Below are 22,780 nucleotides of genomic sequence, written 5' to 3'. Positions count from 1 at the left end.
GGCTGATTTTTTTTCCTATCCTGGCCCTCTCTTTCCCACAAATAAAACGCACACCAACATAGTTTGGAACTTTTCTTTTTCATTTCTGATTCCAACAATCGTCTCTCTAACTCCTGTAATCGTTTTAAGCTAAAACTCCCCATTTCAGGAAAGCCCAGTTTGCACCAATATTTTAAACCCTCCAGAGCCGCTTCACCATGCTTCTCCAACATCACCTTCGCAGGTCCCGTTATCTCCGTTTTTCCAGATTTGTTCCCCATATTTTAGATACTTTTACACTAGTTATTATTTAACAAATTATCTAATATCGCCGAAACCTCCTTGTTACTACACACATATACATATATTTATTAATGAATGCCTATTATTATTATTTATATATATATGTGACCCCAACAGCGCTTAACGGGTTTCCCTTTACCGTTTTGACAGACCCTCCTGCCCTTTCTGTTACATATATAACATATAGTTCATATATTGACGGAACTTTACCGGAGTTGCTTTACCGTATGTTCCTATAACAAAGTTCGAACGTGGCCGATTTGTTCGAATATACGTTTTCAAAACAGTATATACCGTTTTAGTAACGGATTTTTTGTAGCTTAAAGGTATTTTCAAGCTACAGAAGTATTGAGATCTCACCTGCTCGAATTCTTTTGTTTCCTTCTGGATACCGTACTGAAGAAGCCTTAGTTTATCCCCCACAGGCACTCTCTCCTCGACCCCATTAGTCTGGTTACAGTCACCTGGAGGCGGGGTAGAGCTTTGGGACCGACTCGGACCTGTTTTGGAGCGATATTTCGTGGAATCTTCAGGTTAGATATCCCGGACGAGCCCCCAAATTGTCGTGTCAATTTCTCTATTAGATATTGCGTCTGAGACAGATGAGATCTTTAGATGCAAAAAAGCACACAATACTTGTAGGCAATTGCTGGTCGCATATATTTGTATTAAAAGTATGAACAAAGATACATCACAACATGCATCAACAAACAACATAACAGGCATACATTACAATAATCTGAGGCCCCAGATGGGAGCTTCTCTTTGCGTGTTACTTCATTCTCTGAAGGTACGCTGGGGAGAAGTCCACCGAGTGTCTGAATCGATGAGTTCTTATTCCACTGAGAGTTGGGCTCTGGAGGAGGTGTGTCCCCCAAAAAGCCTTTGTGTACCAGATGGTTATCTTTACAACTGCAGCTGTGGGGAATGCCATTGGAGGGGGCAGCGGTCGTGCCATCTAAACCCCTGGCTTTGTTGACGCTAGCCAGGGGGTAGAGGAGCAGGCCCATACATCAAAGGATTGCATGGAGGGTCATTTACAAGACACGAAAACACAGGAACAGGCAGGCAATAAAAATGTATCACTCAACCCTTGACGGTTTACACTTTAAATGACCCGCATGGAGTAGAACGTAGGCCCTATATTAAATTACACAGAATAACAACAAACCTTAAATTCATACATAGACCAAAACAATACAACATGTAGATTTTCCATCACAATAGCGGAGGTTCAAAAGCAAAGGAATGAATCCACAACTTTAAATTTCTCCTTTGAGATAATCAAATGAGGACGGAATGGTTCCATTGAAAAGATTCGCTATGAGCAGGATTCGGACCTGCGCGGGGAAACCCCATTGGATTTCCAGTCCAAAGCCTTAACCTCTCGGCCATCACAGCGACAATTCATGTAAAGCAATGGGAAATTTGAAAAAAAGTCCCCGATGACAAGCGTTGAAAATATAGAAGTTCTTAAATGCAGAATAAAACATCAGTTCAAATATCTTCATAGAGGTGTATCAACGTGAAACCACAAATTCATTATCATCCTTTATTTCCTTGACCTATATAAATGACAATTTTTTGATTGATTTAGAGTTAATAGCTGTGAGCAAGATTAGAACACGGAATATTAACATACAACGCTGTGAGCAGGATTTGAACCTGCGCCGGGAAACTCCATTGGATTTCGAGTCCAACACCTTAACCTCTCGGCCACCACAGCGGCAATAAATAGAAACCAATGGGAAATTTTAAAAAAGGTCCCAGAGGACAAGCGTTGATAATATGGCAGTTCTTAAACAAACAAGAACACATCAGCTCTAACATCTTCATAGAGGTATATCAAATTGAAACCACAAATTAATCATCATCCTTTCTTTCCTTGACCTAATTAAATGAAATTTAGAGTTGACAGCTGACGTGACAATTTTCAGCGATAACAGCATTGGATTTCGACTTCATCTTCTTACCCACCGAGTTTGGGCAGATGTCATGTCAAGAAACTCAAAACTCAGCACGGAGTATTAACATACAACGCTGTGAGCAGGATTTGAACCTACGCGGGTAACACCCATTGGATTTCAAGTCCAACGCCTTAACCACTCGGCCATCACAGCATAATTGCCAAGTACCCAAATGGCAATTTATTCAAAAAGAGTCCCAAGGGACCTGGGATAGATTAAAGTGGCCCTTGTGACTCATTGAAACATCTGTTTCCAGCTTCAAACATCAGTTTTGTTCGTCAAATTTACAAGACGTAAGCAAATATGATACAAATTTTCCATAACCGGATTAGTTTCTAATAAGATGCCCCTGGTAGAATTTGAACCGGCCCGGATCGAAACCGTTGGATTTTGGATGTAAATTCATTGCCCCTCTCTCATCATAAGACCTTTATGAATGAAACAAAGGGAATATCTGTTGGTCAGGTTGGATTGGCCTTTAAGAATTGCTCGGGCTTGTCGATTGGTTGATCTAGTCAAAAATCTCAGCAGACAGGTATATGTGAAGTATTTGAGCTTTCGCTATTCCCACTGAGTTTTCGAGTCTAATGCCTTAAACACTGCTTCATAACACATTCATATTTTTGGTGTAAACCCAGATTTTATTGGCAAAAGTTTCCCAATCACATGCAGTGAACAAAGACGGTCCTCAATACCCAGTATAACAAGTGTTTTAACAATCTTCATAGCGGAGGTTCAGAAGGAAAGGATTGAATCCACAACTTTAAATTTCTCCTTTGAGATAATCAAATGAGGACGGAATGGTTCAATTGAAAAGATTCGCTGTGAGCAGGATTCGAACCTGCGCGGGGAAACCCCCCTGGATTTCGAGTCCAACGCCTTAACCTCTCGGCCATCACAGCGTCAATCCATGTCAACCAATGGGAAATTTGAAAAAAAGTCCCAGATGACAAGCGTTGAAAATATAAAAGTTCTTAAACGCAGAATAAAACATCAGTTCAAACATCTTCATAGAGGTGTATCAACGTGAAACCACAAATTCATTATCATCCTTTATTTCCTTGACCTATATAAATGACAATTTTTTGATTGATTTAGAGTTAATAGCTGTGAGCAAGATTAGAACACGGAATATTAACATACAACACTATGAGCAGGATTTGAACCTGCGCGGGTAAAACCCATTGGATTTCAAGTCCAACGCCTTAACCACTCGGCCATCACAGCATAATTGCCAAGTACCCAAATGGCAATTTATTCAAAAAGAGTCCCAAGGGACCTGGGATAGATTAAAGTGGCCCTTGTGACTCATTGAAACATCTGTTTCCAGCTTCAAACATCAGTTTTGTTCGTCAAATTTACAAGACGTAAGCAAATATGATACAAATTTTCCATAACCGGATTAGTTTCTAATAAGATGCCCCTGGTAGAATTTGAACCGGCCCGGATCGAAACCGTTGGATTTTGGATGTAAATTCATTGCCCCTCTCTCATCATAAGACCTTTATGAATGAAACAAAGGGAATATCTGTTGGTCAGGTTGGATTGGCCTTTAAGAATTGCTCGGGCTTGTCGATTGGTTGATCTAGTCAAAAATCTCAGCAGACAGGTATATGTGAAGTATTTGAGCTTTCGCTATTCCCACTGAGTTTTCGAGTCTAATGCCTTAAACACTGCTTCATAACACATTCATATTTTTGGTGTAAACCCAGATTTTATTGGCAAAAGTTTCCCAATCACATGCAGTGAACAAAGACGGTCCTCAATACCCAGTATAACAAGTGTTTTAACAATCTTCATAGCGTAGGTTCAAAAGGAAAGGATTGAATCCACAACTTTAAATTTCTCCTTTGAGATAATCAAATGAGGACGGAATGGTTCAATGGAAAAGAATCGCTGTGAGCAGGATTCGAACCTGCGCGGGGAAACCCCATTGGATTTCGAGTCCAACGCCTTAACCTCTCGGCCATCACAGCGACAATTTGTGCATACCAATGGGAAATTTGAAAAAAAGTCCCCGATGACAAGCGTTGAAAATATAGAAGTTCTTAAACGCAGAATAAAACATCAGTTCAAACATCTTCATAGAGGTGTATCAACGTGAAACCACAAATTCATTATCATCCTTTATGTCCTTGACCTATATAAATTAACATTTTTGATTGATTTAGAGTTAATAGCTGTGAGCAAGATTAGAACATTTTCGGCGATAACAGCATCGGATTTTGACTACATCTTCTTACCCACCTTGTTTGGGCAGATGTCATGCCAAGAAACTCAAAACTCAGCACAGTATATTAACATACAATGCTGTGAGCAGTATTTGAACCTGCTCGGGTAATACCCATTGGATTTCAAGTCCAACGCCTCAACCACTCGGCCATCACAGCTCATTCGAAAAGTACCCAAATGGCATTTTATTCAAAAAGAGTCCCAAGGGACCTGGGATAGATTAAAGTGGCCCTTGTTACACATTGAAACATTTGTTTCCAGCTTCAAACTTAATTTTTGTTTGTCAAATTTACAAGACAAATTTTCCATAACCGGATGAGCTTCTAATAATATGCCCCTGGTAGAATTTGAACCGGCTCGGATCGAAACCGTTGGATTTTGGATGTAAATTCATCACCCCTCTCTCATCATAAGACCTTTATGAATGAAACAAAGGGAACATCTGTTGGTCAAGTTGGATTGGCCTTTAAGAATCGCTAGGGCTTTTCGATTGGTTGATGTAGTCAAAAATCTCAGCAGACTGGTATATGTGAAGTATTTGAGCTTTCACTATTCCCACTGAGTTTTCGAGTCTAATGCCTTAAACACTGCTTCATAACAAATTCATATTTTTGGTGTAAACCTGGATTTTATTGGCAAAGTTTCCCAATTACATGCAGTGAAAAAAGGAGGTCCTCAATACCCAGTATAATAAGTGTTTTAACAATCTTCATAGCGGAGGTTCAAAAGTAAAGGAATGAATCCACAACTTTAAATTTCTCCTTTGAGATAATCAAATGAGGACGGAATGGTTCCATTGATATAGTTCGCTGTGAGCAGGATTTGAACCTGCGCGGGGAAACCCCATTGGATTTCGAGTCCAACGCCTTAACCTCTCGGCCATCACAGCGGCAATAAATAAAAACCAATGAGAAATTTTAAAAAAGGTCCAAGAGGACAAGCGTTGATAATATGGCAGTTCTTAAACAAACAAGAACACATCAGTTCTAACATCTTCATAGAGGTATATCAAATTGAAAACACAAATGAATCATCATCCTTTCTTTCCTTGACCTATTTAAATGAAATTTAGAGTTGACAGCTGAGTGCAAGACATGACCATTTTCAGCGATAACATCATTGGATTTCGACTTCATCTTCTTACCCACCGAGTTTGGGCAGATGTCATGTCAAGACACTCAAAACTCCACACAAAGTATTAACATACAACGCTGGGAGCAGGATTTGAACCTACGCGGGTAACACCCATTGAATTTCAAGTCCAACGCCTTAACCACTCAGCCATCACAGCTTAATTGCCATGTACCCAAATGGCAATTTATTCAAAAAGAGTCCCAAGGGACCTGGGATAGATTAAAGTGGCCCTTGTGGCCCGGATCGAAACCGTTGGATTTTGGATGTAAATTCATTACCCCTCTCTCATCATAAGACCTTTATGAATGAAACAAAGGGAATATCTGTTGGTCAGGTTGGATTGGCCTTTAAGAATTGCTCGGGCTTGTCGATTGGTTGATCTAGTCAAAAATCTCAGCAGACAGGTATATGTGAAGTATTTGAGCTTTCGCTATTCCCACTGAGTTTTCGAGTCTAATGCCTTAAACACTGCTTCATAACACATTCATATTTTTGGTGTAAACCCAGATTTTATTGGCAAAAGTTTCCCAATCACATGCAGTGAACAAAGACGGTCCTCAATACCCAGTATAACAAGTGTTTTAACAATCTTCATAGCGTAGGTTCAAAAGGAAAGGATTGAATCCACAACTTTAAATTTCTCCTTTGAGATAATCAAATGAGGACGGAATGGTTCATTTGAATAGAATCGCTGTGAGCAGGATTCGAACCTGCGCGGGGAAACCCCATTGGATTTCGAGTCCAACTCCTTAACCTCTCGGCCATCACAGCGACAATTCGTGCATACCAATGGGAAATTTGAAAAAAAGTCCCCGATGACAAGCGTTGAAAATATAGAAGTTCTTAAACGCAGAATAAAACATCAGTTCAAACATCTTCATAGAGGTGTATCAACGTGAAATCACAAATTCATTATCATCCTTTATGTCCTTGACCTATATAAATGAACATTTTTGATTGATTTAGAGTTAATAGCTGTGAGCAAGATTAGAACATTTTCGGCGATAACAGCATCGGATTTTGACTACATTTTCTTACCCACCTTGTTTGGGCAGATGTCATGTCAAGAAACACAAAACTCAGCACAGTATATTAACATACAAAGCTGTGAGCAGGATTTGAAACTGCACGGGTAATACCCATTGGATTTCAAGTCCAACGCCTCAACCACTCGGCCATCAGAGCTCATTTGACAGGTACCCAAATGGCATTTTATTCAAAAAGAGTCCCAAGGGACCTGGGATAGATTAAAGTGGCCCTTGTTACACATTGAAACATTTGTTTCCAGCTTCAAACTTAATTTTTGTTTGTCAAATTTACAAGACAAATTTTCCATAACCGGATGAGCTTCTAATAATATGCCCCTGGTAGAATTTGAACCGGCTCGGATCGAAACCGTTGGATTTTGGATGTAAATTCATCACCCCTCTCTCATCATAAGACCTTTATGAATGAAACAAAGGGAACATCTGTTGGTCAAGTTGGATTGGCCTTTAAGAATCGCTAGGGCTTTTCGATTGGTTGATGTAGTCAAAAATCTCAGCAGACTGGTATATGTGAAGTATTTGAGCTTTCACTATTCCCACTGAGTTTTCGAGTCTAATGCCTTAAACACTGCTTCATAACAAATTCATATTTTTGGTGTAAACCCAGATTTTATTGGCAAAAGTTTCCCAATCACATGCAGTGAACAAAGTCGGTCCTAAATACCCAGTATAACAAGTGTTTTAACAATCTTCATAGCGGAGGTTCAAAAGGAAAGGATTTAATCCACAACTTTAAATTTCTCCTTTGAGATAATCAAATGAGGACGGAATGGTTAAATTGAAAAGAATCGCTGTGAGCAGGATTCGAACCTGCGCGGGGAAACCCCATTGGATTTCGAGTCCAACGCCTTAACCTCTCGGCCATCACAGCGACAATTCGTGCATACCAATGGGAAATTTGAAAAAAAGTCCCTGATGACAAGCGTTGAAAATATAGAAGTTCTTAAACGCAGAATAAAACATCAGTTCAAACATCTTCATAGAGGTGTATCAACGTGAAACCACAAATTCATTATCATCCTTTATGTCCTTGACCTATATAAATGAACATTTTTGATTGATTTAGAGTTAATAGCTGTGAGCAAGATTAGAACATTTTCGGCGATAACAGCATCGGATTTTGACTACATCTTCTTACCCACCTTGTTTGGGCAGATGTCATGTCAAGAAACTCAAAACTCAGCACAGTATATTAACATACAAAGCTGTGAGCAGGATTTGAACCTGCTCGGGTAATACCCATTGGATTTCAAGTCCAACCCCTCAACCACTCGACCATCACAGCTCATTTGACACGTACCCAAATGGCATTTTATTCAAAAAGAGTCCCAAGAGACCTGGGATAGATTAAAGTGGCCCTTGTTACACATTGAAACATCTGTTTCCAGCTTCAAACATCAGTTTTGTTCGTCAAATTTACAAGACGTAAGCAAATATGATACAAATTTTCCATAACCGGATTAGTTTCTAATAAGATGCCCCTGGTAGAATTTGAACCGGCCCGGATCGAAACCGTTGGATTTTGGATGTAAATTCATTACCCCTCTCTCATCATAAGACCTTTATGAATGAAACAAAGGGAATATCTGTTGGTCAGGTTGGATTGGCCTTTAAGAATTGCTCGGGCTTGTCGATTGGTTGATCTAGTCAAAAATCTCAGCAGACAGGTATATGTGAAGTATTTGAGCTTTCGCTATTCCCACTGAGTTTTCGAGTCTAATGCCTTAAACACTGCTTCATAACACATTCATATTTTTGGTGTAAACCCAGATTTTATTGGCAAAAGTTTCCCAATCACATGCAGTGAACAAAGACGGTCCTCAATACCCAGTATAACAAGTGTTTTAACAATCTTCATAGCGTAGGTTCAAAAGGAAAGGATTGAATCCACAACTTTAAATTTCTCCTTTGAGATAATCAAATGAGGACGGAATGGTTCAATGGAAAAGAATCGCTGTGAGCAGGATTCGAACCTGCGCGGGGAAACCCCATTGGATTTCGAGTCCAACGCCTTAACCTCTCGGCCATCACAGCGACAATTTGTGCATACCAATGGGAAATTTGAAAAAAAGTCCCCGATGACAAGCGTTGAAAATATAGAAGTTCTTAAACGCAGAATAAAACATCAGTTCAAACATCTTCATAGAGGTGTATCAACGTGAAACCACAAATTCATTATCATCCTTTATGTCCTTGACCTATATAAATTAACATTTTTGATTGATTTAGAGTTAATAGCTGTGAGCAAGATTAGAACATTTTCGGCGATAACAGCATCGGATTTTGACTACATCTTCTTACCCACCTTGTTTGGGCAGATGTCATGCCAAGAAACTCAAAACTCAGCACAGTATATTAACATACAATGCTGTGAGCAGTATTTGAACCTGCTCGGGTAATACCCATTGGATTTCAAGTCCAACGCCTCAACCACTCGGCCATCACAGCTCATTCGAAAAGTACCCAAATGGCATTTTATTCAAAAAGAGTCCCAAGGGACCTGGGATAGATTAAAGTGGCCCTTGTTACACATTGAAACATTTGTTTCCAGCTTCAAACTTAATTTTTGTTTGTCAAATTTACAAGACAAATTTTCCATAACCGGATGAGCTTCTAATAATATGCCCCTGGTAGAATTTGAACCGGCTCGGATCGAAACCGTTGGATTTTGGATGTAAATTCATCACCCCTCTCTCATCATAAGACCTTTATGAATGAAACAAAGGGAACATCTGTTGGTCAAGTTGGATTGGCCTTTAAGAATCGCTAGGGCTTTTCGATTGGTTGATGTAGTCAAAAATCTCAGCAGACTGGTATATGTGAAGTATTTGAGCTTTCACTATTCCCACTGAGTTTTCGAGTCTAATGCCTTAAACACTGCTTCATAACAAATTCATATTTTTGGTGTAAACCTGGATTTTATTGGCAAAGTTTCCCAATTACATGCAGTGAAAAAAGGAGGTCCTCAATACCCAGTATAATAAGTGTTTTAACAATCTTCATAGCGGAGGTTCAAAAGTAAAGGAATGAATCCACAACTTTAAATTTCTCCTTTGAGATAATCAAATGAGGACGGAATGGTTCCATTGATATAGTTCGCTGTGAGCAGGATTTGAACCTGCGCGGGGAAACCCCATTGGATTTCGAGTCCAACGCCTTAACCTCTCGGCCATCACAGCGGACAATTAGTGCATAAACCAATGGCAAATTTGAAAAAAAGTCCCTGATGACAAGCGTTGAAAATATAGAAGTTCTTAAACGCAGAATAAAACATCAGTTCAAACATCTTCATTGAGGTGTATCAACCAGTGGCGTATCCAGGACATTTTTACTGGGGTGGCCAAGATGGGACACAAAGCTAGTGTGGGGTGGCCATGGCATAGCGAAGTTTAATACATACACGTACGCAGCCAACTGCGGTTCGAATCCCGGTCCTTTGCTGCATGTTGCATCCCCTCTCTCTCCCATGATTTCCTGTCTCATAACTGTCAAATAAAGGTGTCTATGCTGGTGAAATTACTTTTTTTTTTTTAAGTCATTTTTTAAATTCCATTTCCACCTATCACAGTCCTCAAGTATATCTGGTTATTTTAACATGTCTATTTTTAATCAGTAATTGTGTTCAGAATAGGGTACTCATTTTCTAAGAGCCATTTCCTTATAGTGGATTAAAGTCCTCATCTCTTCACAAGTTAAATTAGAGTAGCAAAATTCAACTGCTCTTAACTCATCCTATATAATAACATTAATGTTATTAATTTGGTAATTAATAACATTAATTACCAAAATGCTTTAAGATAGACCTTATTAAAAAGTGTATCTGTAAGCAAAGGATAAATTAAGCTTGTGAGGAAAAAAACTGAAATATTTGTTGTTCTTTACATGCTTAGTTTATGTTATTATTTAGCTTAGATCTAATTTGTTGGAGATACTGGAATTAGATTTTTTTGGTTTGTTCTTTGATTTGGTGTGTTTTTATTTAACCACAAGATGGCACCTAAATTAGTAAAGCAAACATAGGTAACAATACAGGTGACACAGAGGATGGCCTGATGACTGAATAATGTTATTCTATAGGATGCCTTGTGATGTATGAAAATGTGCAAAGAGTGGGTTTTCAACCCAGACAGTATTCATGTCCAGGGCCCTGATGAAGGTATAAACGTTGGCTTTGATTCAACTTAAATTATGAAGTTTATTTAAATCAAACAGTTAAGCCTTAGAATCACAAATTAACTTGATAAATATACATAAACAATTGTAACAAACCAAACAAATCTTAACTCCAAAGTATATACTATAAAGTAATGTTATGTAAACCTTCAAACTCTCATGAACAATAGAGGATTCTAATAATAGTAACAAAGTGCAATAGAGGTAGCTAGTTCTTGCTTTTGCTCATTCTCCTGCTACAAAATGCTTTCACATAGGCCATAAGACCACAAGACAAGACTTAAAGTCCAATGCAATGCCACCAGACCAAATATAACTTGGAACCCCTTAAATAATAGCTTTGACTCCATTAAAATGTCAAAAAGAAAGGAGGTGTCAACAATGTGCCTAATTATGTCTATTTATAGGATCTATAAAGGTTTATTTTTACATAACTACCACTCTTACAACTCACTTTTAATAACACAATTAACACATATTGCATCTCAAGCATTTGTGCTTTGAATGCAACAAATAAGTCACAGCTTGTTCTTGTGTTATAACTAGTTAAATCTAGACTGTCACACTATGTTTCACACACTGGTTGGCCAAAAATATAACATTAGCTCTATTGAACACACACATCTGCAAAAAACACCATCAGTCTTCAGTCCAGAAAACATCTTTTCATATTTCATGGCGGTATCCAAAACACTAACGTTACATGCTTAACTTGGTTTGCAGGCTGCTAAGCTAGCTAGTGCAGTGTAGTTCGTCTTTTAGCTGCTACTTAGTGTTGGATAAAGTTTTCCTACACATTCAGAGGGAACTACGATATAACTAAACATTAAATTACCATACCTCTCAACGACAGATTTCAGCGTCTTTATCGTTTTTATATTGTTCACGTTGTCACTGTGACCGTTGTCGTCCTCCTGTTTCACGGACCAGCAGCATGTGCAGCGCGCTCATCTCATGGGTCACCTGACCTGCATAGCTAAATGTCCGCCGAGCAGAAATCAGCTCTCACAGCCTCAGTACGACCATTACTGTGTATTAGTTAAAAATGTAAAACTGACCCTAAATCAGTTGATCAGCTGTCATCATTGATTGACAGTATTTCTCTTATTTCTTGTGTTGACGAACTTGACCAACTACCTATCAGATCTGGGGTGGCCACAGGGGTGGCCAATGAGCTTTCAGGGGTGGCCCTGGCCACCCCAGGCCACCCCCTAGAATCGCCACTGGTATCAACGTGAAACCACAAATTCATTATCATCCTTTATGTCCTTGACCTATATAAATGAACATTTTTGATTGATTTAGAGTTAATAGCTGTGAGCAAGATTAGAACATTTTCGGCGATAACAGCATCGGATTTTGACTACATCTTCTTACCCACCTTGTTTGGGCAGATGTCATGTCAAGAAACTCAAAACTCAGCACAGTATATTAACATACAAAGCTGTGAGCAGGATTTGAACCTGCTCGGGTAATACCCATTGGATTTCAAGTCCAACCCCTCAACCACTCGACCATCACAGCTCATTTGACACGTACCCAAATGGCATTTTATTCAAAAAGAGTCCCAAGGGACCTGGGATAGATTAAAGTGGCCCTTGTTACACATTGAAACATTTGTTTCCAGCTTCAAACTTAATTTTTGTTTGTCAAATTTACAAGACAAATTTTCCATAACCGGATGAGCTTCTAATAATATGCCCCTGGTAGAATTTGAACCGGCTCGGATCGAAACCGTTGGATTTTGGATGTAAATTCATCACCCCTCTCTCATCATAAGACCTTTATGAATGAAACAAAGGGAACATCTGTTGGTCAAGTTGGATTGGCCTTTAAGAATCGCTAGGGCTTTTCGATTGGTTGATGTAGTCAAAAATCTCAGCAGACTGGTATGTGTGAAGTATTTGAGCTTTCACTATTCCCACTGAGTTTTCGAGTCTAATGCCTTAAACACTGCTTCATAACAAATTCATATTTTTGGTGTAAACCTGGATTTTATTGGCAAAGTTTCCCAATCACATGCAGTGAACAAAGACGGTCCTCAATACCCAGTATAACAAGTGTTTTAACAAACTTCATAGCGGAGGTTCAAAAGTAAAGGAATGAATCCACAACTTTAAATTTCTCCTTTGAGATAATCAAATGAGGACGGAATGGTTCAATTGAAAAGATTCGCTGTGAGCAGGATTCGAACCTGCGCGGGGAAACCCCCCTGGATTTCGAGTCCAACGCCTTAACCTCTCGGCCATCACAGCGTCAATCCATGTCAACCAATGGGAAATTTGAAAAAAAGTCCCAGATGACAAGCGTTGAAAATATAAAAGTTCTTAACGCAGAATAAAACATCAGTTCAAACATCTTCATAGAGGTGTATCAACGTGAAACCACAAATTCATTATCATCCTTTATTTCCTTGACCTACATAAATGACAATTTTTTGATTGATTTAGAGTTAATAGCTGTGAGCAAGATTAGAAAACGGAATGTTAACATACAACACTATGAGCAGGATTTGAACCAGCGCGGGTAATACCCATTGGATTTCAAGTCCAACGCCTTAACCACTCGGCCATCACAGCTCATTAGACAAGTACCCAAATGGCAATTTATACAAAAAGAGTTCCAAGGGACCTGGGATAGATTAAAGTGGCCCTTGTTACACATTGAAACATTTGTTTCCAGCTTCAAACTTCATTTTTGTTTGTCAAATTTACAAGACAAATTTTCCATAACCGGATGAGCTTCTAATAATATGCCCCTGGTAGAATTTGAACCGGCTCGGATCGAAACCGTTGGATTTTGGATGTAAATTCATCACCCCTCTCTCATCATAAGACCTTTATGAATGAAACAAAGGGAACATCTGTTGGTCAAGTTGGATTGGCCTTTAAGAATCGCTCGGGGTTGTCGATTGGTTGATCTAGTCAAAAATCTCAGCAGACAGGTATATGTGAAGTATTTGAGCTTTCGCTATTCCCACTGAGTTTTCGAGTCTAATGCCTTAACACCGCTTCATAACACATTCATATTTTTGGTGTAAACCCAGATTTTATTGGCAAAAGTTTCCCAATCACATGCAGTGAACAAAGACGGTCCTCAATACCCAGTATAACAAGTGTTTTAACAATCTTCATAGCGTAGGTTCAAAAGGAAAGGATTGAATCCACAACTTTAAATTTCTCCTTTGAGATAATCAAATGAGGACGGAATGGTTCATTTGAAAAGAATCGCTGTGAGCAGGATTCGAACCTGCGCGGGGAAACCCCATTGGATTTCGAGTCCAACTCCTTAACCTCTCGGCCATCACAGCGACAATTCGTGCATACCAATGGGAAATTTGAAAAAAAGTCCCCGATGACAAGCGTTGAAAATATAGAAGTTCTTAAACGCAGAATAAAACATCAGTTCAAACATCTTCATAGAGGTGTATCAACGTGAAATCACAAATTCATTATCATCCTTTATGTCCTTGACCTATATAAATGAACATTTTTGATTGATTTAGAGTTAATAGCTGTGAGCAAGATTAGATTTTCGGCGATAACAGCATCGGATTTTGACTACATTTTCTTACCCACCTTGTTTGGGCAGATGTCATGTCAAGAAACACAAAACTCAGCACAGTATATTAACATACAAAGCTGTGAGCAGGATTTGAAACTGCACGGGTAATACCCATTGGATTTCAAGTCCAACGCCTCAACCACTCGGCCATCAGAGCTCATTTGACAGGTACCCAAATGGCATTTTATTCAAAAAGAGTCCCAAGGGACCTGGGATAGATTAAAGTGGCCCTTGTTACACATTGAAACATTTGTTTCCAGCTTCAAACATCAGTTTTGTTCGTCAAATTTACAAGACGTAAGCAAATATGATACAAATTTTCCATAACCGGATTAGTTTCTAATAAGATGCCCCTGGTAGAATTTGAACCGGCCCGGATCGAAACCGTTGGATTTTGGATGTAAATTCATTACCCCTCTCTCATCATAAGACCTTTATGAATGAAACAAAGGGAATATCTGTTGGTCAGGTTGGATTGGCCTTTAAGAATTGCTCGGGCTTTTCGATTGGTTGATCTAGTCAAAAATCTCAGCAGACAGGTATATGTGAAGTATTTGAGCTTTCGCTATTCCCACTGAGTTTTCGAGTCTAATGCCTTAAACACTGCTTCATAACACATTCATATTTTTGGTGTAAACCCAGATTTTATTGGCAAAAGTTTCCCAATCACATGCAGTGAACAAAGACGGTCCTCAATACCCAGTATAACAAGTGTTTTAACAATCTTCATAGCGTAGGTTCAAAAGGAAAGGATTGAATCCACAACTTTAAATTTCTCCTTTGAGATAATCAAATGAGGACGGAATGGTTCAATTGAAAAGAATCGCTGTGAGCAGGATTCGAACCTGCGCGGGGAAACCCCATTGGATTTCGAGTCCAACGCCTTAACCTCTCGGCCATCACAGCGACAATTCGTGCATACCAATGGGAAATTTGAAAAAAAGTCCCTGATGACAAGCGTTGAAAATATAGAAGTTCTTAAACGCAGAATAAAACATCAGTTCAAACATCTTCATAGAGGTGTATCAACGTGAAACCACAAATTCATTATCATCCTTTATGTCCTTGACCTATATAAATGAACATTTTTGATTGATTTAGAGTTAATAGCTGTGAGCAAGATTAGAACATTTTCGGCGATAACAGCATCGGATTTTGACTACATCTTCTTACCCACCTTGTTTGGGCAGATGTCATGTCAAGAAACTCAAAACTCAGCACAGTATATTAACATACAAAGCTGTGAGCAGGATTTGAACCTGCTCGGGTAATACCCATTGGATTTCAAGTCCAACGCCTCAACCACTCGGCCATCACAGCTCATTTGACACGTACCCAAATGGCATTTTATTCAAAAAGAGTCCCAAGAGACCTGGGATAGATTAAAGTGGCCCTTGTTACACATTGAAACATTTGTTTCCAGCTTCAAACTTAATTTTTGTTTGTCAAATTTACAAGACAAATTTTCCATAACCGGATGAGCTTCTAATAATATGCCCCTGGTAGAATTTGAACCGGCTCGGATCGAAACCGTTGGATTTTGGATGTAAATTCATCACCCCTCTCTCATCATAAGACCTTTATGAATGAAACAAAGGGAACATCTGTTGGTCAAGTTGGATTGGCCTTTAAGAATCGCTAGGGCTTTTCGATTGGTTGATGTAGTCAAAAATCTCAGCAGACTGGTATGTGTGAAGTATTTGAGCTTTCACTATTCCCACTGAGTTTTCGAGTCTAATGCCTTAAACACTGCTTCATAACAAATTCATATTTTTGGTGTAAACCTGGATTTTATTGGCAAAGTTTCCCAATTAAATGCAGTGAAAAAAGAAGGTCCTCAATACCCAGTATAATAAGTGTTTTAACAATCTTCATAGCGGAGGTTCAAAAGTAAAGGAATGAATCCACAACTTTAAATTTCTCATTTGAGATAATCAAATCAGGACGGAATGGTTCCATTGATATAGTTCGCTGTGAGCAGGATTTGAACCTGCGCGGGGAAACCCCATTGGATTTCGAGTCCAACGCCTTAACCTCTCGGCCATCACAGCGGCAATAAATAAAAACCAATGGGAAATGTTAAAAAAGGTCCAAGAGGACAAGCATTGATAATATGGCAGTTCTTAAACAAACAAGAACACATCAGTTCTAACATCTTCATAGAGGTATATCAAATTGAAAACACAAATTAATCATCATCCTTTCTTTCCTTGACCTATTTAAATGAAATTTAGAGTTGACAGCTGAGTGCAAGACGTGACCATTTTCAGCGATAACATCATTGGATTTCGACTTCATCTTCTTACCCACCGAGTTTGGGCAGATGTCATGTCAAGACACTCAAAACTCCACACACAGTATTAACATACAACACTGGGAGCAGGATTTGAACCTACGCGGGTAACACCCATTGGATTTCAAGTCCAACGCCTTAACCACTCAGCCATCACAGCTTAATTGCCATGTACCCAAATGGCAATTTATTCAAAAAGAGTCCCAAGGGACCTGGGCTAGATTAAAGTGGCCCTTGTGACTTGTTTTGTTCGTCAAATTTACAAGACGTAAGCAAATATGATACAAATTTTCCATAACCGGATTAGTTTCTAATAAGATGCCCCTGGTAGAATTTGAACCGGCCCGGATCGAAACCGTTGGATTTTGGATGTAAATTCATTACCCCTCTCTCATCATAAGACCTTTATGAATGAAACAAAGGGAATATCTGTTGGTCAGGTTGGATTGGCCTTTAAGAATTGCTCGGGCGTGTCGATTGGTTGATCTAGTCAAAAATCTCAGCAGACAGGTATATGTGAAGTATTTGAGCTTTCGCTATTCCCACTGAGTTTTCGAGTCTAATGCCTTAAACACTGCTTCATAACAAATTCATATTTTTGGTGTAAACCTGGATTTTATTGGCAAAGTTTCCCAATTAAATGCAGTGAAAAAAGAAGGTCCTCAATACCCAGTATAATAAGTGTTTTAACAATCTTCATAGCGGAGGTTCAAAAGTAAAGGAATAAATCCACAACTTTAAATTTCTCATTTGAGATAATCAAATCAGGACGGAATGGTTCCATTGATATAGTTCGCTGTGAGCAGGATTTGAACCTGCGCGGGGAAACCCCATTGGATTTCGAGTCCAACGCCTTAACCTCTCGGCCATCACAGCGACAATAATTTAAAACCAATGGGAAATTTTAAAAAAGGTCCCAGAGGACAAGCGTTGATAATATGGCAGTTCTTAAACAAACAAGAACACATCAGTTCTAACATCTTCATAGAGGTATATCAAATTGAAAACACAAATTAATCATCATCCTTTCTTTCCTTGACCTATTTAAATGAAATTTAGAGTTGACAGCTGAGTGCAAGACGTGACCATTTTCAGCGATAACATCATTGGATTTCGACTTCATCTTCTTACCCACCGAGTTTGGGCAGATGTCATGTCAAGACACTCAAAACTCCACACACAGTATTAACATACAACACTGGGAGCAGGATTTGAACCTACGCGGGTAACACCCATTGGATTTCAAGTCCAACGCCTTAACCACTCAGCCATCACAGCTTAAATTCCAAGTACCCAAATGGCAATTTATTCAAAAAGAGTCCCAAGGGACCTGGGATAGATTAAAGTGGCCCTTGTGACTAGTTTTGTTCGTCAAATTTACAAGACGTAAGCAAATATGATACAAATTTTCCATAACCGGATTAGTTTCTAATAAGATGCCCCTGGTAGAATTTGAACCGGCCCGGATCGAAACCGTTGGATTTTGGATGTAAATTCATTACCCCTCTCTCATCATAAGACCTTTATGAATGAAACAAAGGGAATATCTGTTGGTCAGGTTGGATTGGCCTTTAAGAATTGCTCGGGCGTGTCGATTGGTTGATCTAGTCAAAAATCTCAGCAGACAGGTATATGTGAAGTATTTGAGCTTTCGCTATTCCCACTGAGTTTTCGAGTCTAATGCCTTAAACACTGCTTCATAACACATTCATATTTTTGGTGTAAACCCAGATTTTATTGGCAAAAGTTTCCCAATCACATGCAGTGAACAAAGACGGTCCTCAATACCCAGTATAACAAGTGTTTTAACAATCTTCATAGCGGAGGTTCAAAAGGAAAGGATTTAATCCACAACTTTAAATTTCTCCTTTGAGATAATCAAATGAGGACGGAATGGTTCAATTGAAAAGAATCGCTGTGAGCAGGATTCGAACCTGCGCGGGGAAACCCCATTGGATTTCGAGTCCAACGCCTTAACCTCTCGGCCATCACAGCGACAATAATTTAAAACCAATGGGAAATTTTAAAAAAGGTCCCAGAGGACAAGCGTTGATAATATGGCAGTTCTTAAACAAACAAGAACACATCAGTTCTAACATCTTCATAGAGGTATATCAAATTGAAAACACAAATTAATCATCATCCTTTCTTTCCTTGACCTATTTAAATGAAATTTAGAGTTGACAGCTGAGTGCAAGACGTGACCATTTTCAGCGATAACATCATTGGATTTCGACTTCATCTTCTTACCCACCGAGTTCGGGCGGATGTCATGTCAAGACACTCAAAACTCCACACACAGTATTAACATACAACGCTGGGAGCAGGATTTGAACCAACGCGGGTAACACCCATTGGATTTCAAGTCCAACGCCTTAACCACTCAGCCATCACAGCTTAAATTCCAAGTACCCAAATGGCAATTTATTCAAAAAGAGTCCCAAGGGACCTGGGATAGATTAAAGTGGCCCTTGTGACTAGTTTTGTTCGTCAAATTTACAAGACGTAAGCAAATATGATACAAATTTTCCATAACCGGATTAGTTTCTAATAAGATGCCCCTGGTAGAATTTGAACCGGCCCGGATCGAAACCGTTGGATTTTGGATGTAAATTCATTACCCCTCTCTCATCATAAGACCTTTATGAATGAAACAAAGGGAATATCTGTTGGTCAGGTTGGATTGGCCTTTAAGAATTGCTCGGGCGTGTCGATTGGTTGATCTAGTCAAAAATCTCAGCAGACAGGTATATGTGAAGTATTTGAGCTTTCGCTATTCCCACTGAGTTTTCGAGTCTAATGCCTTAAACACTGCTTCATAACACATTCATAATTTTGGTGTAAACCCAGATTTTATTGGCAAAAGTTTCCCAATCACATGCAGTGAACAAAGACGGTCCTCAATACCCAGTATAACAAGTGTTTTAACAATCTTCATAGCGGAGGTTCAAAAGTAAAGGAATGAATCCACAACTTTAAATTTCTCATTTGAGATAATCAAATCAGGACGGAATGGTTCCATTGATATAGTTCGCTGTGAGCAGGATTTGAACCTGCGCGGGGAAACCCCATTGGATTTCGAGTCCAACACCTTAACCTCTCGGCCATCACAGCGGCAATAAATAAAAACCAATGGGAAATGTTAAAAAAGGTCCAAGAGGACAAGCATTGATAATATGGCAGTTCTTAAACAAACAAGAACACATCAGTTCTAACATCTTCATAGAGGTATATCAAATTGAAACCACAAATTAATCATCATCCTTTCCTTGACCTATTTAAATGAAATTTAGAGTTGACAGCTGAGTGCAAGACGTGACCATTTTCAGCGATAACATCATTGGATTTCGACTTCATCTTCTTACCCACCGAGTTCGGGCGGATGTCATGTCAAGACACTCAAAACTCCACACACAGTATTAACATACAACGCTGGGAGCAGGATTTGAACCAACGCGGGTAACACCCATTGGATTTCAAGTCCAACGCCTTAACCACTCAGCCATCACAGCTTAATTGCCATGTACCCAAATGGCAATTTATTCAAAAAGAGTCCCAAGGGACCTGGGCTAGATTAAAGTGGCCCTTGTGACTTGTTTTGTTCGTCAAATTTACAAGACGTAAGCAAATATGATACAAATTTTCCATAACCGGATTAGTTTCTAATAAGATGCCCCTGGTAGAATTTGAACCGGCCCGGATCGAAACCGTTGGATTTTGGATGTAAATTCATTACCCCTCTCTCATCATAAGACCTTTATGAATGAAACAAAGGGAATATCTGTTGGTCAGGTTGGATTGGCCTTTAAGAATTGCTCGGGCTTGTCGATTGGTTGATCTAGTCAAAAATCTCAGCAGACAGGTATATGTGAAGTATTTGAGCTTTCGCTATTCCCACTGAGTTTTCGAGTCTAATGCCTTAAACACTGCTTCATAACACATTCATAATTTTGGTGTAAACCCAGATTTTATTGGCAAAAGTTTCCCAATCACATGCAGTGAACAAAGACGGTCCTCAATACCCAGTATAACAAGTGTTTTAACAATCTTCATAGCGGAGGTTCAAAAGTAAAGGAATGAATCCACAACTTTAAATTTCTCCTTTGAGATAATCAAATGAGGACGGAATGGTTCCATTGATATAGTTCGCTGTGAGCAGGATTTGAACCTGCGCGGAGAAATCCCATTGGATTTCGAGTCCAACGCCTTAACCTCTCGGCCATCACAGCGACAATAATTTAAAACCAATGGGAAATTTTAAAAAAGGTCCCAGAGGACAAGCGTTGATAATATGGCAGTTCTTAAACAAACAAGAACACATCAGTTCTAACATCTTCATAGAGGTATATCAAATTGAAAACACAAATTAATCATCATCCTTTCTTTCCTTGACCTATTTAAATGAAATTTAGAGTTGACAGCTGAGTGCAAGACGTGACCATTTTCAGCGATAACATCATTGGATTTCGACTTCATCTTCTTACCCACCGAGTTTGGGCAGATGTCATGTCAAGACACTCAAAACTCCACACACAGTATTAACATACAACACTGGGAGCAGGATTTGAACCTACGCGGGTAACACCCATTGGATTTCAAGTCCAACGCCTTAACCACTCAGCCATCACAGCTTAATTTCCAAGTACCCAAATGGCAATTTATTCAAAAAGAGTCCCAAGGGACCTGGGATAGATTAAAGTGGCCCTTGTGACTAGTTTTGTTCGTCAAATTTACAAGACGTAAGCAAATATGATACAAATTTTCCATAACCGGATTAGTTTCTAATAAGATGCCCCTGGTAGAATTTGAACCGGCCCGGATCGAAACCGTTGGATTTTGGATGTAAATTCATTACCCCTCTCTCATCATAAGACCTTTATGAATGAAACAAAGGGAATATCTGTTGGTCAGGTTGGATTGGCCTTTAAGAATTGCTCGGGCGTGTCGATTGGTTGATCTAGTCAAAAATCTCAGCAGACAGGTATATGTGAAGTATTTGAGCTTTCGCTATTCCCACTGAGTTTTCGAGTCTAATGCCTTAAACACTGCTTCATAACACATTCATATTTTTGGTGTAAACCCAGATTTTATTGGCAAAAGTTTCCCAATCACATGCAGTGAACAAAGACGGTCCTCAATACCCAGTATAACAAGTGTTTTAACAATCTTCATAGCGGAGGTTCAAAAGGAAAGGATTTAATCCACAACTTTAAATTTCTCCTTTGAGATAATCAAATGAGGACGGAATGGTTCAATTGAATAGATTCGCTGTGAGCAGGATTCGAACCTGCGCGGGGAAACCCCATTGGATTTTGAGTCCAACGCCTTAACCTCTCGGCCATCACAGCGTCAATACATGTCAACCAATGGGAAATTTGAAAAAAAGTCCCAGATGACAAGCGTTGAAAATATAGAAGTTCTTAAACGCAGAATAAAACATCAGTTCAAACATCTTCATAGAGGTGTATCAACGTGAAACCACAAATTCATTATCATCCTATATTTCCTTGACCTATATAAATCACAATTTTTTGATTGATTTAGAGTTAATAGCTGTGAGCAAGATTAGAACATTATCGGCGATAACAGCATCGGATTTTGACTACATCTTCTTACCCACCTAGTTTGGGCAGATGTCATGTCAAGAAACTCAAAACTCAACACGGAATATTAACATACAACGGTGTGCGCAGGATTTGAACCTGCTCGGGTAACACCCTTTGGATTTCAAGTCCAACGCCTTAACCACTCGGCCATCACAGCTCATTAGACACATACCCAAATGGCACTTTATTCAAAAAGAGTCCCAAGGGACCTGGGATAGATTAAAGTGGCCCTTGTTACACATTGAAACATTTGTTTCCAGCTTCAAACTTCATTTTTGTTTGTCAAATTTACAAGACAAATTTTCCATAACCGGATGAGCTTCTAATAATATGCCCCTGGTAGAATTTGAACCGGCTCGGATCGAAACCGTTGGATTTTGGATGTAAATTCATCACCCCTCTCTCATCATAAGACCTTTATGAATGAAACAAAGGGAACATCTGTTGGTCAAGTTGGATTGGCCTTTAAGAATCGCTAGGGCT

General features: G+C 39.2%; 35 non-coding genes across 35 annotated transcripts; all 35 read right to left on the bottom strand.

The window, feature by feature from the left end:
* Positions 1 to 1,601: 1,601 nt before the first annotated feature.
* trnas-gga (transfer RNA serine (anticodon GGA)) lies at positions 1,602 to 1,683 on the bottom strand. Its single transcript has one exon. It is a non-coding gene; the product is annotated as a tRNA-Ser (tRNA).
* A 243-nt stretch (positions 1,684 to 1,926) lies between these two features.
* trnas-cga (transfer RNA serine (anticodon CGA)) lies at positions 1,927 to 2,008 on the bottom strand. Its single transcript has one exon. It is a non-coding gene; the product is annotated as a tRNA-Ser (tRNA).
* Positions 2,009 to 2,320: 312 nt separating this feature from the next.
* trnas-uga (transfer RNA serine (anticodon UGA)) lies at positions 2,321 to 2,402 on the bottom strand. Its single transcript has one exon. It is a non-coding gene; the product is annotated as a tRNA-Ser (tRNA).
* Positions 2,403 to 3,069: 667 nt separating this feature from the next.
* trnas-cga (transfer RNA serine (anticodon CGA)) lies at positions 3,070 to 3,151 on the bottom strand. Its single transcript has one exon. It is a non-coding gene; the product is annotated as a tRNA-Ser (tRNA).
* A 243-nt stretch (positions 3,152 to 3,394) lies between these two features.
* On the bottom strand, positions 3,395 to 3,476 carry trnas-uga (transfer RNA serine (anticodon UGA)). The gene has a single exon. It is a non-coding gene; the product is annotated as a tRNA-Ser (tRNA).
* Positions 3,477 to 4,143: 667 nt separating this feature from the next.
* On the bottom strand, positions 4,144 to 4,225 carry trnas-cga (transfer RNA serine (anticodon CGA)). The gene has a single exon. It is a non-coding gene; the product is annotated as a tRNA-Ser (tRNA).
* A 332-nt stretch (positions 4,226 to 4,557) lies between these two features.
* trnas-uga (transfer RNA serine (anticodon UGA)) lies at positions 4,558 to 4,639 on the bottom strand. The gene has a single exon. It is a non-coding gene; the product is annotated as a tRNA-Ser (tRNA).
* A 649-nt stretch (positions 4,640 to 5,288) lies between these two features.
* Positions 5,289 to 5,370, bottom strand: trnas-cga (transfer RNA serine (anticodon CGA)). Its single transcript has one exon. It is a non-coding gene; the product is annotated as a tRNA-Ser (tRNA).
* A 320-nt stretch (positions 5,371 to 5,690) lies between these two features.
* Positions 5,691 to 5,772, bottom strand: trnas-uga (transfer RNA serine (anticodon UGA)). The gene has a single exon. It is a non-coding gene; the product is annotated as a tRNA-Ser (tRNA).
* A 532-nt stretch (positions 5,773 to 6,304) lies between these two features.
* On the bottom strand, positions 6,305 to 6,386 carry trnas-cga (transfer RNA serine (anticodon CGA)). The gene has a single exon. It is a non-coding gene; the product is annotated as a tRNA-Ser (tRNA).
* Positions 6,387 to 6,718: 332 nt separating this feature from the next.
* trnas-uga (transfer RNA serine (anticodon UGA)) lies at positions 6,719 to 6,800 on the bottom strand. The gene has a single exon. It is a non-coding gene; the product is annotated as a tRNA-Ser (tRNA).
* Positions 6,801 to 7,450: 650 nt separating this feature from the next.
* Positions 7,451 to 7,532, bottom strand: trnas-cga (transfer RNA serine (anticodon CGA)). Its single transcript has one exon. It is a non-coding gene; the product is annotated as a tRNA-Ser (tRNA).
* A 332-nt stretch (positions 7,533 to 7,864) lies between these two features.
* trnas-uga (transfer RNA serine (anticodon UGA)) lies at positions 7,865 to 7,946 on the bottom strand. Its single transcript has one exon. It is a non-coding gene; the product is annotated as a tRNA-Ser (tRNA).
* A 667-nt stretch (positions 7,947 to 8,613) lies between these two features.
* Positions 8,614 to 8,695, bottom strand: trnas-cga (transfer RNA serine (anticodon CGA)). Its single transcript has one exon. It is a non-coding gene; the product is annotated as a tRNA-Ser (tRNA).
* Positions 8,696 to 9,027: 332 nt separating this feature from the next.
* Positions 9,028 to 9,109, bottom strand: trnas-uga (transfer RNA serine (anticodon UGA)). The gene has a single exon. It is a non-coding gene; the product is annotated as a tRNA-Ser (tRNA).
* Positions 9,110 to 9,758: 649 nt separating this feature from the next.
* On the bottom strand, positions 9,759 to 9,840 carry trnas-cga (transfer RNA serine (anticodon CGA)). The gene has a single exon. It is a non-coding gene; the product is annotated as a tRNA-Ser (tRNA).
* A 2,436-nt stretch (positions 9,841 to 12,276) lies between these two features.
* On the bottom strand, positions 12,277 to 12,358 carry trnas-uga (transfer RNA serine (anticodon UGA)). The gene has a single exon. It is a non-coding gene; the product is annotated as a tRNA-Ser (tRNA).
* Positions 12,359 to 13,007: 649 nt separating this feature from the next.
* Positions 13,008 to 13,089, bottom strand: trnas-cga (transfer RNA serine (anticodon CGA)). The gene has a single exon. It is a non-coding gene; the product is annotated as a tRNA-Ser (tRNA).
* Positions 13,090 to 13,331: 242 nt separating this feature from the next.
* On the bottom strand, positions 13,332 to 13,413 carry trnas-uga (transfer RNA serine (anticodon UGA)). Its single transcript has one exon. It is a non-coding gene; the product is annotated as a tRNA-Ser (tRNA).
* Positions 13,414 to 14,062: 649 nt separating this feature from the next.
* Positions 14,063 to 14,144, bottom strand: trnas-cga (transfer RNA serine (anticodon CGA)). Its single transcript has one exon. It is a non-coding gene; the product is annotated as a tRNA-Ser (tRNA).
* Positions 14,145 to 14,473: 329 nt separating this feature from the next.
* Positions 14,474 to 14,555, bottom strand: trnas-uga (transfer RNA serine (anticodon UGA)). Its single transcript has one exon. It is a non-coding gene; the product is annotated as a tRNA-Ser (tRNA).
* Positions 14,556 to 15,222: 667 nt separating this feature from the next.
* On the bottom strand, positions 15,223 to 15,304 carry trnas-cga (transfer RNA serine (anticodon CGA)). Its single transcript has one exon. It is a non-coding gene; the product is annotated as a tRNA-Ser (tRNA).
* Positions 15,305 to 15,636: 332 nt separating this feature from the next.
* On the bottom strand, positions 15,637 to 15,718 carry trnas-uga (transfer RNA serine (anticodon UGA)). Its single transcript has one exon. It is a non-coding gene; the product is annotated as a tRNA-Ser (tRNA).
* A 649-nt stretch (positions 15,719 to 16,367) lies between these two features.
* Positions 16,368 to 16,449, bottom strand: trnas-cga (transfer RNA serine (anticodon CGA)). The gene has a single exon. It is a non-coding gene; the product is annotated as a tRNA-Ser (tRNA).
* Positions 16,450 to 16,769: 320 nt separating this feature from the next.
* Positions 16,770 to 16,851, bottom strand: trnas-uga (transfer RNA serine (anticodon UGA)). The gene has a single exon. It is a non-coding gene; the product is annotated as a tRNA-Ser (tRNA).
* Positions 16,852 to 17,485: 634 nt separating this feature from the next.
* trnas-cga (transfer RNA serine (anticodon CGA)) lies at positions 17,486 to 17,567 on the bottom strand. Its single transcript has one exon. It is a non-coding gene; the product is annotated as a tRNA-Ser (tRNA).
* Positions 17,568 to 17,887: 320 nt separating this feature from the next.
* trnas-uga (transfer RNA serine (anticodon UGA)) lies at positions 17,888 to 17,969 on the bottom strand. The gene has a single exon. It is a non-coding gene; the product is annotated as a tRNA-Ser (tRNA).
* A 635-nt stretch (positions 17,970 to 18,604) lies between these two features.
* On the bottom strand, positions 18,605 to 18,686 carry trnas-cga (transfer RNA serine (anticodon CGA)). The gene has a single exon. It is a non-coding gene; the product is annotated as a tRNA-Ser (tRNA).
* A 320-nt stretch (positions 18,687 to 19,006) lies between these two features.
* trnas-uga (transfer RNA serine (anticodon UGA)) lies at positions 19,007 to 19,088 on the bottom strand. The gene has a single exon. It is a non-coding gene; the product is annotated as a tRNA-Ser (tRNA).
* A 635-nt stretch (positions 19,089 to 19,723) lies between these two features.
* On the bottom strand, positions 19,724 to 19,805 carry trnas-cga (transfer RNA serine (anticodon CGA)). The gene has a single exon. It is a non-coding gene; the product is annotated as a tRNA-Ser (tRNA).
* A 316-nt stretch (positions 19,806 to 20,121) lies between these two features.
* Positions 20,122 to 20,203, bottom strand: trnas-uga (transfer RNA serine (anticodon UGA)). The gene has a single exon. It is a non-coding gene; the product is annotated as a tRNA-Ser (tRNA).
* A 635-nt stretch (positions 20,204 to 20,838) lies between these two features.
* Positions 20,839 to 20,920, bottom strand: trnas-cga (transfer RNA serine (anticodon CGA)). Its single transcript has one exon. It is a non-coding gene; the product is annotated as a tRNA-Ser (tRNA).
* A 320-nt stretch (positions 20,921 to 21,240) lies between these two features.
* trnas-uga (transfer RNA serine (anticodon UGA)) lies at positions 21,241 to 21,322 on the bottom strand. Its single transcript has one exon. It is a non-coding gene; the product is annotated as a tRNA-Ser (tRNA).
* A 635-nt stretch (positions 21,323 to 21,957) lies between these two features.
* Positions 21,958 to 22,039, bottom strand: trnal-caa (transfer RNA leucine (anticodon CAA)). Its single transcript has one exon. It is a non-coding gene; the product is annotated as a tRNA-Leu (tRNA).
* A 333-nt stretch (positions 22,040 to 22,372) lies between these two features.
* trnas-uga (transfer RNA serine (anticodon UGA)) lies at positions 22,373 to 22,454 on the bottom strand. Its single transcript has one exon. It is a non-coding gene; the product is annotated as a tRNA-Ser (tRNA).
* Positions 22,455 to 22,780: the final 326 nt, after the last annotated feature.

This window comes from Gadus chalcogrammus, chromosome 1, assembly GCF_026213295.1.
Source record: "Gadus chalcogrammus isolate NIFS_2021 chromosome 1, NIFS_Gcha_1.0, whole genome shotgun sequence".
NCBI classification, from domain to species: Eukaryota; Metazoa; Chordata; class Actinopteri; order Gadiformes; family Gadidae; genus Gadus; species Gadus chalcogrammus.
This window is presented reverse-complemented; position numbering and strand designations above follow the sequence as displayed.